This window comes from Dasypus novemcinctus, chromosome 13 (genome assembly GCF_030445035.2).
Source record: "Dasypus novemcinctus isolate mDasNov1 chromosome 13, mDasNov1.1.hap2, whole genome shotgun sequence".
Lineage (NCBI taxonomy): Eukaryota > Metazoa > Chordata > Mammalia > Cingulata > Dasypodidae > Dasypus > Dasypus novemcinctus.
In genome coordinates, this window is record NC_080685.1 from 65,890,656 (window position 1) to 65,903,240 (window position 12,585).

General features: G+C 38.2%; 1 protein-coding gene across 4 annotated transcripts in view; it reads left to right on the plus strand.

Annotated features, from left to right (window-relative positions):
- RNF2 (ring finger protein 2) overlaps positions 1-12,585 on the plus strand; it is a 107,317-nt gene that overhangs the window by 49,204 nt on the left and 45,528 nt on the right. Inside the window, exons 1-2 of one of the 4 annotated variants that reach the window (XM_004468429.5) lie at positions 4,189-4,534; positions 9,916-10,133. The exons of 1 other annotated variant lie outside the window; for it this stretch is intronic. The gene's annotated coding sequence lies outside the window, so the exon portion shown is untranslated. Of the gene's footprint in view, positions 1-4,188; positions 4,629-9,915; positions 10,134-12,585 lie in introns of those variants that run through there. 2 more of the 4 variants (XM_058274857.1, XM_004468430.4) reach the window with 2 other exon arrangements.

Sequence of the window (12,585 nt, forward strand, 5' to 3'; positions counted from 1 at the left end):
TAATCATGTTGAGATGCAAGCTCTGGAGAGATTTGTCTCATATATTACTTACCCACTAAAAAAAGAAAATACTGAAGTTGTATAAGCAGCATGGTGAGGGAAGGCAGGTATGGCATAATGGAAAGTGTTCTGGACTTGTGATCAAATGACTTAGATTTGATCCTCAGCTTGACACTTAATAGTTTGATATTGGGAAGTTTTTTAAACACTGAAGTCACAGTTTTCTTATCTGTAATGTAGGAGTAATACTGTAGAGGATTGTTCTGAGGATTCAATTAAATAATGGATATAAAAGTTTTCTGTAAACGGGGCTACATAGATAGCATATTATTAACAGGTTATTGGTGGCCTGCAATTTTCATCTCAAATGATCAGGTAACAATTAGATGAATGGAGCTTCACTGAAAAGAAATTCATGTGGTGGATATAGAATAAGCAGCTGTGAATTTCCATTTAAGGTACATTGCTCAGATAGAGAAAGCCTCTGGAAAAACTAAATGCAATCTTGATAGAATAATCTGCTTTTAGATGATAAAAGTGAGAAAAACCAAGCTCATATGTGCTAAACTATTTTATATACACAGTAGGAATCAAAGATGATATTTATTATCTACTGTGTGCCAAACATTGTGCTAGGCTCTAGGGATATGCTTGTGAACAAAATTTCTGCTGTCAAGGAACTTTCATCCTTTTCATATTAATATATTTATTGTAAGCACTTAGCAAAGTGTCTGGCACACTGTAGATGCTCAATAAAAGCTAACTGAAGCTGAACTAATTTCTCTAATTTTGTAGCATTATTAAAGGTGAAAGCCACAACAGAGGTTATTTTGTGATCACTTAGACATGCCTACCCAGTTCACCATGGGATTAACATGGTGCTGCTTCTGAAGTCTTGAGGAAAAAGTATTATTTTATCTAGAGGCTTAACTATAGATATCTACTTATAATATAATATCTGTGTTACGTAGTGTTTATTTAATGTTCTCCTACTTAAAATATGATTATCATCCCTAATTAGTACATTTAACATGCAGGAAATTAGTAGATTAGTAGATACATTAATAGAAAATGTTTTTTTCAGGATGATAGCCCTTAAGTCAGGTCAAAAGATTAGCAAAAGGAATGTAGCCTAGACTTGTTAAATTACTCTTGGTACACTGACTACAGACCTGACATTGATTTAATATACAACTAAAACAAAAGGAAGAAAGAAAAGTCCACTCTATTTATATAAGAGTCAACTCTTAACAAGTATAGGGAGGTTTTGTTATTTGGTTTGTTTTTTGGATTCCTTGCCACTTTTATCTTTGTCATTTTTTTGTTCAGTGATTAAAGTGAAAAGCTTTTGATTATGTAAATATATAATTCTATCTTTATTAAAATTTTATTCAATTAACATATATACAACCTAAATTTCCCCTTTTAATCATGTTTATATATATAATTCAATGCTGTTAATTACATTTGCAATGTTACGCTATCACCACCATCCATTACCAAAACTTTACCACCAACCCAAATAGAAGCTCTGTATAATTTAAGCAGTAATTCCTCATTCTGAACCCTACCCCAGCTCTGGTAACCTATATTCTAAATTCTAACTCTATGAGTTTGTTTATTATAATTATTTCAGTTCAGTGAGATCACACAATATTTGTTCTTTTGTGTCTGGCTTATTTCACTCAACATGATGTCTCCAAGGTTCATCCATGTCACACATATCAGAACTTCATTCCTTTTTACAACTGAATAATCGTTGTAGATATATACCATGTTTTATTTATCCATTAATTGGTTGATGGATACTTGGGTTGCTTCCATCTTTTGGCAGTTGTGAATAATGCTGCTATGAACATTGTTTTGTGCAAATATGTTTGAGTCCCTGCTTTCAATTCTTTTGGATATATACCTAGAAGTGGGATTACTAGGTCATATGGTAATTCTATACTTAACTGTCTGAGGAACTGCCAAACTGTCTTCCACAGTGGCTGTATCATTTTACATTCCCACCAGCATGAATGAGTGTTCCTAGTTCTTCACATCCTCAGAATCTATGTTTGAAAGCATAACTTTCTTGAAATCTCTCTCAAGAGCCAGTTTTAAGGAATAAAACTTCTTGGGTTTTTTTCATAGCCCCTAAGAGCTGACTGGAAGGGTTAGGGTGTCTAGCATTAGTATAGTTCATCAATATCCCCAGTTCTCCTCCTGAACAACTCAGTCTCTTTGCAGATGGGCAGAGGTATGTAGCTAGTTTCTACCAAGGAAATGTGAACTGTGCTTTGTTTCCTCTTCTGACCCAAGGCTGTGAAAAGTTTATGGAGATTCCTCAGTTCCTTTCTGCCCCTGCCACAGAAATTGAGTTGCTATGTTCCAGGTGATACATCTACAGGACAGTAGAGCTTCTGTCAATCTGGTGCTTGGAAATGACTGGAACAGAGTGAGACCGATCCACATGAAGCGTGAGTGAGTAATAAATGTTTACATTAAGGCATGGAAACTTTGGAGATGGCTGTTATTACACCAAAATGTCACCTTTCCTGATTAATGCAATCAGGGAAGGCCCATACTAAGCTCAGTGCTAAGGTTTTGAGTAAGAGATAAAATAGATAAAATGAGTTCCATTAATTTGTCAGTAATGTCTTTCATATTAAGGATGTTAACCTGAGGTCTAGCTTTTTAATCACATTTAATCCAGATATCCCATAAATTTTCCACTTTTCTGCTAATTCTCCTGTGAACCTTTTTAAAAACACTGTATTTAACTCTGATCCACAATGTTCCTATGCCTTCTACAAATGATAACTTTTTCAACATCAATTGATTTGCTTAATCTAATCACACATGATTTTCACAAGCATTTTAACTAGAGCAAAAAGATTCTAAATTAGGAACATCCTGTCTTTGATTGAAATACACATGCATTCATGAAAGCAGAAGGGAGAAGCTTCTGCAACTGCACTGTCTCTGGAATGCACACTTAGGAGAAGGGAGAAGCAGAAGCATTCAGGATTGTTTTGATTTGTTTTTTCACATTGGGAGTTAACCTTGAAGAATTTGTAAAGTCAGAGAATTGTCTTTCTTATTTATGGCTATAGATAGGTGAAAGTTTTCAAATCACTGAAAAAGAATAATGCTTTGTTCTTGTTTATGTTGATGGACTGTTAGGTAGTATACATAATGTGTTGCCTTTAATATTTTAACGCCTGTCCTTTTTCTTTCCATTTTCCCAAAACTATCCATCAAAGTCCAACTTGAACCCTCGTTGCCCAAGAAATCTTTCCTGAACACACCAGCTTGAACTGATTCTCTCAGCTCCCCAAATCCTATGCAAATTTATATCATATTTTTAGAGCCTAGAAGTAGGAAAGGACTTAAGACTCATTTAGCACAATTCGCTCATTTTGAAAATGAAGACAGGGGTTATGTAATTTACTAAGTCACAGTGGAGATTAAAAACTTTAGGTTGCGGGAATTCTAGTGCAGTGTCCATCCCTCTACGCCATAAGTGCTTTCACATTTACCCTTTGCTAATACTGGCTCTTTTTGAAGAGAACATGACATCTCACCAACAGTAGTGTATCTTAAGGTCAGGGTTTCTCGCTTCTTTTTTTTTTACTTCTTTAGATCATACTTAACTTATATACATTAAGCACCGAATAAATGCTTGTAGAACATCTGGTTGAGCTTTATGTAATCTATTTATCACTATTATCACTGATATCTACAAGTTCGGAAGATAATACTGGGAGGGGTCAAGGAGATGGGAATAAAACAGCAACAATGTAAATAGTAAGAACTCATGAGAACCATCAGAAGACTTACAAAACGTCCAACAACATGCTTCTAGATGGAAAGTCATTTCCCCTGGAATAATTAGATCTTGCAGGTGCACTCTGCAAGCATGGAAAGTGTGTCTGCTGAATAGGTGTCGCAAGTGCCGAAGTTCAGGTGAAGTTCTTGAGGTTTAAGAAATTAGGATTTCTACAGGGTGGGATTGGTGTAGAAGGAGGAAGGCACAGGAGAGCAGAATCCTGACCCCAAACCCGATCTGGCAGCCAGGGAGGCGTAGTGGGTGGACCGAGGCACGGGTAGACACCGCTCAAGGCATGAGAATGGCGAGAACCTAGTGGCGCCGTCGAGCTACGGGCGTTGCCCGGGGGCCGCGTCCGCCCAACGGCGGGCGCGGGGGGCGGGGCTGGCGGCCCGGGGCGGGGCTTGGCTTGGCTCGGGCTCCCCAGGCCAGCAGGCGGCGACGCCCCCTCCCCTCGCGCCAAGGGCCTCCCCGCGCAGTGCACGTCCCGTCCCGCGCCTCCGCCCCTCGCCAGCTCCTTCCCGCCTTCCTCGCAGCGCTGGCCGCGCCGGCTTCCCTTCGGTCTCTCATGAATATTGAGCGGCCCCTGTTGTATTTCCCGAGCTCCATTGCGGAAGCCGAGGCTCGCCATATTGTGCGGCGGCGCCGGCGGCCGCGGCGGCTTGTACCGAGTCTCGCTCCGGCCGCGGCCAGCAGAGCTCGGGACTGGGGCAGGAGCCGGTGAGTGGGACCCGTAGAAAAGCGAAGGGCACCGGAGCGGCGGGCGGGGACACGCGTCTGCTCGGCTGGTCTGCGGCCGGCCTTGCGGCGGGAGGTGTGTGTGTCCGCGGGGGTGTGAGGGGAGATGGCGTCGCCGCCCCCGGCCGCTCTGGGGGCGGGGGAGGCGGATTCTCATTGTTCTGTTTCTTGTTCGAGGGTCTTCCGGGGCTGGGGTAGGGGGCACCTGAGCCCGACTTGCGGAAGAGCCAGTCGGCGAAGCGCAAGGAGCCTTTCCTTGGCGGCTCGCTGCTCGCTGCTCGCTGCCCGCTCCTAAGCGCGGAGGCGGGGGCTGCGGTGCGGCCCCCACGCCTCTGCGCCCGGCTCGCGAGGCGAACGGCGTGGAATACGGGCTTGTTTCCCTGGCTTCGCCCTCGCTGGCGGGGACGTAGCACCTTCCCCAGTGGGGAACGAGTTCGAGGTTCGCTACTCGGCGTCGGGGTTCCTTGTAGGCTGCGGGGAGACCCCTCCTGGTTGAAACATTCTTGGAGTATTGCCTGCCAGCTCCCGAGTATCTGTTGCTGCTTTCTCAGGTTGCAGGATCCCCCGGAGGAATCGGGGTGGAGGGGGTGGTTTGTTTCTGGTGGAAGTCTCGTGTTTTGAACCCAGTCGTTTGCGCTGAAGTCTTAACGGTACCCGGTGTCGCCGGGGACCTTTCATCCTGGTTGTCAAGATCTTTTTCCTCTTTCAGAAGATACCTTCTTGCTCCCAAAGATGCTACTGTTAAAATTTGTGGAACTTTGAGGTTCATTTCGATTATTTGCCCATTTAGACCAATTATAGGCTCATGTCCTTGAGTCTCTTTGAGTACCCAGTGTATGGCCGTCAGAAGTTTTAGGGCATGAGTACTTTTCTTTACATTGTAAAATCGTTGGAAAATGCCAGGTTCCTTTGTGGTGTGTAAAGAATTTGTTGTGGTTTTGCATTTAGTATTTTAGTAATATGCTGTTGTTTTTTAAATGTGAAAAATTGATGCATGGTTTCAGTGTTTTAAAACCGAGAATTATGTTTAAAATTAATGTATGAACGATTTGCATTACATAATCTACTCTTGGTAGTTCCAAGATGATCAGCGGGAAATTTTAGTGCATTTGATAGGCAGTTTACTTTCGTCACTTTACATTAGGGTAATAGCTGTTGAATATTCCAATATTTAAGATTGCTGTTAAATTTTGCTTCTTAAAATGAATATTTGATCTTTTAATTTATAAAGAATTTAGTTGGGGGCAGTATGACTTGGCTATTCCTTTCTTCCCTCTGAAATTTCTACTTGTCTCAATCAACAGGTAACTTTAAAAATCATGATTGTGCACTTGCAACTCACCTTTTAGATGTGTAGTGGGTAAAGAACGCTCCATTTTCCAGAGATAGTACAGCAAATATTGGTCCCTCACTTTTTCTAAGGATTTGAGTTACTCATTTCCTCACTTACTCTTGTGGGATCCACGTTTGAGGTTAATTACAGTAGGTGTGAGAGTGAAATGGAGAATTTATGGAAGGAAATTGCCCGAGTCAGACTAGTCCGTTTGAATATTTGAAAAATAGCTGATAGTTCTCGTAAGTGTGCTACATAGAGAAAAATCCTAGATTAGGATCACTAATAGAATATTGTAGACAAGGTAGATGCTCAGAATACTGGGAATTTGAGTTTTTCTCTGCCTGTTCGGAGCACTTAGAAAGCTAGCTCCTGTCTTTGTGCCTATGGAAATATAGGCCAGGTCAGCAAACATCTTCGGAATTTCATTTGTCCATTGCTGACCTTTAGTGTGTGGAGTCAGGTCTGTCTCCTTAATGATTTGTGTTTGTATTATGCAGCTTTAGGAGTAAGGAGATTTGTGTTTAACAAATAATATATTGCCAGATGTTTCAGTGACAGTTTCATTTCTATACATTAACAAAGAAGCATAATTCTTTCCAGCAAAAGAAGTGAGTTAACATTTATTAAAATTGTGGCAGCGTTTCTAGTATGACTTTAAAGCATCTTATAATTTTGTGATGACTCATTAAATTATGGAAACCAAACAATGCATCCTAGGTTGCCCTTTTTAAAAAAGGAAAAAATACTGATGAGATTACAAACAGTGCACACCTACATATATACAATTGATTTTTAAAATATCTTATTTTTATTAAAACATGAACTATTAGTTTTAAAATATTGCTTTCCCACTCTGATTTCATGAAATTATTTTCATGCAGAAAATAGAGTTCCCATATACCCCCCCCACATACACATGGTTTCTCTGTTATTAACATTTTGCATTAGTGTTGTACCTTTGTTGTAATTGGTGAAACATTATTATAATTATTACATTATTAATTATGGTCTTTAGTTTTACATTAGGATCCACTCTTTGTGGTGTACAATTCAGTGTGTTTTGATTATTATTCTGGTGACATATATAGTCTAAAATTTCCTATTTTATCCTTTTATCCATTGTAAAATATACAATTCAGTGGTTTACTTACTGTCACCATTCGTGCCACCTTTACCGCCATCCATTACCAGACTTATCCATCACCCCAAACCGAAACTCCTACCAATTAAGTATTAACTCCCTGCCCAACCGGGCCCTTGGTAAAACCCGTTTTCTAGTTTTTGACTGTAATTTGCGTATTCTAATTCATATCAGTGAAGTGATACAATATTTGTTCTTTTGTGTCTGGCATATTTTATGCTCAACATGATGTCTTCAGGGTTCATCCACGATGTAGCTTGTATTAGAATTTCATTCCTTTTTCTGACCAAATAATATTCCATTGAGTGCTGTTGTTTGTATATACCACATTTTGTTTATCCATTCATCTTTTGATGGACTACAATTGATTTTTAATTAGTGTTTATTATACATACTGTGGATAGCAGACATTGTCATCAGACATAAGTTATTTAATTTCCTGTCCTTTTATTATTATTTTTCCTGAAATCTTAGGTATCATGGTAAAATTGAGTGTTTACTTGCATTTAACTGGGTGGGTCCCAATTTAGCTTGAGATACAAAGGTATGGTAACATTTAGTCCATTCCCTAAAGATCCAGATATCCTACCTATTCCTCCCCAAAGCCTTCTTCCTCTTTTATCTAATGTTTTTACTGTGTCTTCTGGTGCCTCTGGGTCTCTTGTTGTGAGGAGTACAGTCTGGGTGATGATATGTAGGTGTACTGACTGTGATAATGTGATGCTTGGCACTTGTGTAGACACTGGTCTTAGGTGGTCCACTCTCCTGTGCTTTTATGCTGTAAGGAGGAGCTCCAGTAGAACTGGCCATGGACTTTCAGGTATAAAACTCTTTAATTCTCTTTTGGCTTATCGGTGTTAGGCATTTGAAGTGGATTAGTACAGTTGGAACCAGTGATATCTCTTGCTGCTATATCCAATTACTAAAAATTCTGAGAAAGATTCCTACTGCATGAATTTGTTGTCTTCCATTTCATTCCAGGAATGGATTAGCCATTTTATCACAGTTAAAACAAACAAAACAAAACCACTTTGTTAGACATTAAGTACAATAATGAAAAGTTATTTTGAAATTAACCTCAGATTAAATTATTTAGTGAGGGGATCTAAGTGAACATCTAAGCACTTTGGGTTATTTGTTTTCAACAGATGTGTTTCTTATGGGCTCTCCTGCAAAAGGAGGGGGGGGGTTCTTTTTGTTTCTGTGCTATAAAGTGAAGCTTTATTTTATAGAGAGGATAGGATACTTGAAAATTCCTTAGAAATGGAGAAAAACATACCAATAAATTGAGCTCAGCTTTAGTGTTGGAACAGATTGCCGTTTGTTTTGTTGAACACTAAAAGTCGTTGGCTTGCATTTAGGGGCCATGTTGAACAATAGCAAAAAAAAGGTGTCTTTAAATATAAGAATCACATTCAGCATGCTGTAATGCTTGTATGAGAGGCATGTGGGAAATGAGACCGCTGGAGAACAGCAGATCAACTCTGCCATCTCAGTTTTAAGGCTGTAGTAAAAGGAATTGAGGATATTTACTTGGTATATCCTGTTCTATTTAAATTTATTTCTCATTTTCTCTTTTTTTCCCCAAAGCTGGATGGTTTAACCCACAAAAGTTAAATGATTTTAAGTTGTAACTTAACAGAAGCACGTTTAAAGGGTTTTAAGCTATCCTTTAAAATAGACTATTTATAGGAATAACTCCAAACTTTGTCTTGCCTTCAGTGAAGCAGTAAGATAGAGAAAGAACAGTTAGAATCACTGTGTTTATTAACACAGTGTCCATTGAGTCAGGAAAAAAGAAACTTCGTTAGGAATTTCACCAGAGCTGATTTGATATAGGGAGTTGGTTATACTTGTGTGAGAGCAAAAAGAATATTGCCGTCACCAAAATTCAGAGTAGAGGCCCCATATACCTGGGGCTTGGAGCTTCAAGCTTAGCACTTTTCAGAGCTGCTAGGACATCTGAGAGCATGTGGTATGGCTGGTTCTGGCAGTACCAAAAGAAACTAGAGGTTGGAACCAATTGCTGCTAGAGGGAGAGGGCCAGCTGCTGAGGGTGTGTTGACAGGAATTAGAAGAAAGTCCACTCACCCTTCTTCCTGATCTCCTTTTACTATTCTCATTGACAAAACTTAACCAGGAGCCTGCTGGTGGAGAAGCCATTAATGACAGTTATAATACATATTCTACTTTTGGTAGTTCCAAGATGATCAGTTGGAATATTTAGTGCATTTGGTAGGACACACATTTGTCACTTATACTAGGGTTCAGTTTTTGAATATTCCAGTATTTTAGATTGTTGTTAAATTTTGGTACTTAAAATGAGTATTCGATCTTTGATTTATAAAGAATTTAGTTGGTGGCAATATGACCCCTGGCTATTCCTTTCTTCCCTCTGAAATTTCTACTTGTCTCAGTCAACAGGTAACTTTAAAAATCTTGATTGTGCACTTGCAATTCACCTTTTAGACATGTAGTGGGTAATTAAAGAACGCTCCATTTTCCAGAGATGGTACAGCAAATATTGGCCCCTCACTTTTTCTAAGGATTTGAGTTACTCATTTCCCTCACTTACTCTTGTGGAATCCACATTTGAGGTTAATTACAGTAGGTGAGAGAGTAAAATGGAGAATTTTATGGAAGAAAATTGCCTGAGTCTTAGCCCCAGCTCCTCGGAGCACAGTCTAGAATGATGGTTTTGGAGTTGGGAGACAATAAGTAAATGACCTGCATAAATAGAACTGGTTAAATATAATAATTTAAATATGGAAACCCATCCTTACTTTGCCTGTTGAAAAGGTATTTGTTGACTCTATTCTGTGTACCAGATCTTATGCTAGGTACTGGGTGCTAAAAAATTAATTGAATAATGTCTCTGCCCTAAAGGAATCGACATTCTGAGTGAAGGTGACAAATAAGCTACAGTACAGTACGCTAAGTGCAATAACAGATGAGTGATATGCTCTTGGAACCTAAAGGACGGAACAGCCAACTTACCTCCTCTCTGCCTGGTTAAACTAAACTTCACTCTCTTCACCTTGTATCCTGATTAAATCCATCTTCATCCCCTCTGACTCCTGTGTTCAGTCCAACTCTTGTGAAAGGTATTTCTCTTAGACTTCTCTGTTTTTTCACTGCCTAAGACACTTAATCACAAGGTACTAAATTGTTTGTTAAGCATTTCTCTGCTTTATTCAATTAGATTGTAAAGAGCATAGCTTTTTACTTTCTCTTTTAGCCTAGCTTGTAATGTACATATAGAAGATATTCAAGAACTATTTCTTTGCTGTGAATAATGGGGATTATTAATCTTTACCTTTGCAGACATTATTTCCTTTTTCCAAGGTCGTTAGCATATAGTTTGAATAAAGTGTTATTTGACTTTACAGATGTGCAGATTGAAAGGGAATTCATACAGTTTAAACGGTACAACATATGAGTCAATCTAAAATGGGACTGGCACTTTAATCTGCTGTGTTCCAGGACCCAAATGTCAGGTTTCTTGGAGGTGTGTAAAGAAATTTGCTATAGTTTTGCATTCAGCATTTTAGTAATATGCTGTTATTTTTAAAATTTAAAAATCAGTGCATGATTTCAGTGTTTTGAAATTGAAAATTATGTTTAAATCTAAGGTATGAATGATATTTAGTTCTGGTGGGTATTCCTTTTGATAGCTAAATAAAATCCTCTCCTACCTATTTTATTACTTTATAACTTAATGTTCTAAAATCTCACAGCTGTTTCTGGGGGAAAGAAAAGATAGGAGTCCCTTATTTTATTCCCTAAAAATGACGACTCAAAATTTCTTAAAAATTGTTCTTTTTAACTGTCCATTCTTTTCTCCTTTTATCCTCCTCTCTATATTGATTACCACCACCTCGTTAGCTATTGTGAAATGTGCAAATCTTCCAAAATTCAATTTGACTTCTTTGCAGAAGAGTGTGATATATGCCATACACAGACCACGTTGATTTAATTTAAAACCAGCTGATTCTTCTCTTTTTTTAAAAAAAAAAGGACAAATGCAATGAATGTCTCATGATGATGGAGGAGAATGTTGCTATGGAGGGAGTAGTGGGGTGAGAGGGGTGCGGTGGTATATGGGGACCTCATTTTTTTTAATGTAATATTTTAAAAATGAATAAAGACAAAAAAAAGAAATCTTTAAAAAAAAAAAAAGTATACCTCCTTGTCAGTAATTGCATTAAACCCTCACTATTTACACTATTTGCTCTGTAGAGTCTTAATTCATTCTGGGACGGTTATCTTGGAATCCAGCCAGATGTTTTATAGAAGGCTTTACTGTATTACAGAAGAGGTAGTATTGTATGTAGTAGAAGGAACTTCAGAATTTAAGGCAGGAGACTTCACTTCTAGATTTTGTTTCACTACTGGCAAGGTTCTTGGCCTTTCTGTCTTTTTTTTTTTTTCTTAAGTGAAAATATTTCTCTAGCTGATCTTACAAGTTATTTGTAAGAGTAGAAGAAGTAATGTAAATGAAATGCTTTTGCAAACAGCAAAGCATGTTGTAAGTAAGTATAAGGGGAGAGGGACATGTGAAGAAAAGGAGAGATTGATCCATGACATGGATTCTGGGGGTAGTTTTGTATCTCCTCTGAAGTTTTTGAGTTTCTATATTTAAAAGAAAGTTGTTCGGGCAGAAAGGTAGTGTGGGAAGAGTTGTGGAATATCCAACAACCCTCCTTTTCCCAAGTCTATTTTATAGTGTAGCATCATCACCTTTCCCCACTTAGATGAATTGCCTCTTAAGGTTGACATGCCTCATCTCATCAGGGTTATTTCTTGTTTATATCATGAGACAGTGCCCCAAACTTTGCTTATACATGTAGGAACATAACCACTTTCCAAATTGCTCAGATGTCAAAGGACTGAAGGAGTAGGGGAAACAGATGGTATGATATTTTTACTAGTATTACCTATTGTGGTTTTGTTTTATATGTATCACAATTGTTTTATAGTATGAGTTACAGAAACTTCTTTTAAAAATACACTTAGCAAGATTGGAGATTATATCTGTTCTTTAGTTTTAAAATGTTTTTGATCTTAGAAGTTTTAATTAACATGTTTGTGAAGAAAACAGGTCTCATTGAATTAATGGAAAGATGCTTCTTTGTAGTAAGGTACTGCCTACTAGGAATCTTTCCTCATGTGACTGTAAAGTAACAGAATTACATGTTGATAAAACCTCTCATATTTAAGTAGTTGAGTATTGTGATTGTATTAAAATATAAGCCTCTTTTACCAGCTTGGGTCATTGGTAACTGATACAGTCTCCTTGAATATTTTTCCATAAGTCATCTCTTTTGAAAAGCTAAATAAAACCTAAATTACAATTAGATATAACATAAATAACAGGGTTATGAATGTCAATTTACTCTAAAGTTTTGTGGGTAATTTGTTATAATAATTGGTTTAGAAGAATTAAGAGTGTGGTGTGACAAGGAGAAAAGTCTACAGAGTAAATAAGCTGTTGTTCATTTTTAAAATGGATTACTTTTAGTTTTGTGTTTTTTTTTTTTGCTTTTAGTTTTAATC